The sequence below is a fragment of the Clupea harengus genome, chromosome 16 (assembly GCF_900700415.2).
Source record: "Clupea harengus chromosome 16, Ch_v2.0.2, whole genome shotgun sequence".
In the NCBI taxonomy this organism is placed as follows: domain Eukaryota; kingdom Metazoa; phylum Chordata; class Actinopteri; order Clupeiformes; family Clupeidae; genus Clupea; species Clupea harengus.
This window is the reverse complement of record NC_045167.1, coordinates 24,849,599-24,852,412: the sequence shown is the minus strand read 5'-3', so window position 1 is coordinate 24,852,412 and position 2,814 is coordinate 24,849,599. Positions and strand designations below refer to the sequence as shown.

The following is a 2,814-nucleotide window of genomic DNA, read 5'->3' as shown; positions in this document are numbered from 1 at the left end:
AACAGAAGGGTTCCTCAGGGCTGACAGGATTTTTTTATTGCTATAATCCGCAATAAAGCTGTTACTCAAAAAAGTTCCCCAAATAAGAAGGTTCTAGATTTGAAAAGCTTTTAGAAGGATTCCTCCGTTGCCAAGCGACCATACAGCTTCAGGGTTAGTGCCCAAGCTCAGCTATATGCCCCTTAATCACCCCACCCACCATGGGTGGACTGGGGTCAAATACCCTAACTGCCCTAAACTTGGACCATATCATTGACAGCGCACCCCCACTGACAATCAGGTCAAATAGACACCCAAAGGTTGGGTTTAGGGATCTAGGTGAGGTGAAGGTGGGAGTGTGTGTGTGTGTGTGTGTGTGTGTGTGTGTGTGTGTGTGTGTCAGAGAGAGAGAGAGAGGCAGACAGAGAGAGACAGGTAGAGAGAGAGAGAGAGTGAGTGTGTGTGTGTGTGTGTGTGTGTGTGTGTGTCAGAGAGAGAGAGAGAGAGGCAGACAGAGAGAGACAGGTAGAGAGAGAGAGAGAGAGTGAGTGTGTGTGTGTGTGTTCCATCTCGGTAAAGTGGTGAACAGCTGAATTTCGTCACCGCGGGACTTCTAAGGGAGGCCTGCCGTCAAGCCTGCGCTTTAACAATGGGACTTGCGCTTTCAACGCGCGACTGATGACAGCTACTGTGTGGCCGGTATGCTCTCCAGTGAACGAGAAGCAAGCCGCACTGTCTGCACTATTGGCCTCGGAGTCAGTGTGTGTCTGCGACCTCTGCCAACAAGCCGCGCCCGTCAACCGCAATTATGCGCGCACGTTAATGAAGATGCGCTAAAAAAGCGCCGGGAGGAACAGGAGGACTTGACGCCTGGAAGACGGTCTGCCCGCGCGCCGAAGTGAAGTGTGCACAAAAGCCTCCAGTGTGGAGCGAACGGAAACTCCTAATGAGATTACTTGGTATGTTCAGACATTACTTAGCTATGACTAAATGTGCGCCGCTCTTCCTGTTCGCAGGCACTGGAAAATTCAGCGAGCTACTGCAACAGGACTGTGTAGCACATACACACACACACACACACACTAGACGCGGCTGTAGAGTTTAACAGCTCTGTCTCTTGGCGCGGTGCCTTCGGGTTAGCACACAGCGTCACCAGTGTACCCAGTTTACGCGTCTGCCCCTCTCGCCCCTCTCTGCCCCTTTACGCGTCTGCCCCTCTCGCTTTGATGCCCACCGCGCACACTGACTGGTCATCACCAACAAACACACCATCGGCGGCACAGCAGCGGCTCATCTCGGAGCTGAAAAGTTTCTTTGTTTGGCCCTATGACTCATTCTCAAGATGCTGTCTGCTGCCAGATTCAATCCGGAAGCGCATGGCAATTAGACTGCTTCTTCCAGACAAACCAGAAACTCTACTAGTGCTTTTAAAGAGCCAGGGACGCAATTTTAGCGCAGCACTGAAAACGTTTAGTTCACGAGCCTTTTCAAAGGGGCATAGCCGTAAATAACCAACTGGTCAGATTCTGCGCCGTAAACGGCGTTCCCATAAAGGCTCGGTGCGTAAATGAAAATCTATAGCTGCCGCTGCAGGATGTTAATTCATTGACCACAATTAATGGGTCAAATATATTAATTGAACTGAACTAATATCTTAGACCTAAGTATTTTGCCATATACAATGATATAATGTATTCATGTCAGAATAACCTGGTGTGAATAACTAAATATACAGTTGGCTTCAATTAAAATAACATGATAAATGCATTATTTTTATAAAAATATATGCCCAACTGACTCGACACATTGAATAAAATATAACTTATAACTTACCCGGTCCGTAAATGTGTTTTTCCTGGTCAAGAATTATTGAAAAGTATTCCGTAAAATGCCCTGTTTTTCCATGCTTACTGTCGTCTCCTCGGCTCAGTACGACTGTAATGGGATCCTGATTTTTTTTCTCGATGTGTGTGTGTGTGTTTTTTTTTTTCTCTCTTTGCTCCGAGCAGGAAGTTCGAGCAGGCAGACAGAGAGCCGGCTCACTTCCCCTCGCGCATTATTCCCCAGGCGCGCGGCCGTCTGTGTAAACACGCTTTTCCTCCACTCCTCGCACTCTGCCCGCTGATGGCCAACACACACACACACACACTCTTGCTCGCTCTCTCTCCCTCTCTCTCTCTCTCACACACACACACACAGTTAATATTGTAACCCGAACTAAGAGCAGGACCACTCCAACTGACGTCACCGTCTTCCTGCCCAGGACCACTGGGAGGAGCTCTTGTTCCTTCCTCCACACCACGAGCGTGTGTGTGTGTGTGTGTGTGTTTGCGTGTGTGTGTGTGTGTGTGTGTGTGTGTGTGTGCGTGTTGCATTGAGGGAGGTTTGTGACCAAATTAACTGATGCATATTGGTGTGCGCATTCATTGCCTGAATAAGGTTATGTTCCAGTATGTGCATTTTTATGGCATATTCCAATATGAAATATTCTCTCTTTCTGTCTCTGTCTCTCTCTCTCTTTCTCTCTCTCTTTCTCTGTGTGTGTGTGTGTCTGTGTGTCTGTGTGAGTGTGTGTGTGTGTCTGTGTGTGTGTGTGTGTGTGTGTGTGTGTGTGTGTGTGTGTGTGTGTGTGCGTGAAACAGAGAGAGAGAGAGAGAGTGATGGGGCCACCATAGGGGAGTGGATCCATCTTCCGGTTTCCTGGAGGGATATCCTTCACTGACGGGAAACTGGAGCTCACCAACCCCCCCCCCACACACACACACACACACACACACACACACACACACACACACACACACACATCTCTCTCTCTCTCACCCGTCCTCTCACACT

General features: G+C 48.8%; 1 protein-coding gene across 1 annotated transcript in view; it reads right to left on the bottom strand.

Annotated features, from left to right (window-relative positions):
* The window catches only part of elk3 (ETS transcription factor ELK3), a 22,035-nt gene extending 19,756 nt beyond the window's left edge, over positions 1-2,279 (bottom strand). The window contains exon 1 of the mRNA XM_012814303.3: positions 1,813-2,279. The gene's annotated coding sequence lies outside the window, so the exon portion shown is untranslated. The remainder of the gene's footprint in view (positions 1-1,812) is intronic.
* Positions 2,280-2,814: the final 535 nt, after the last annotated feature.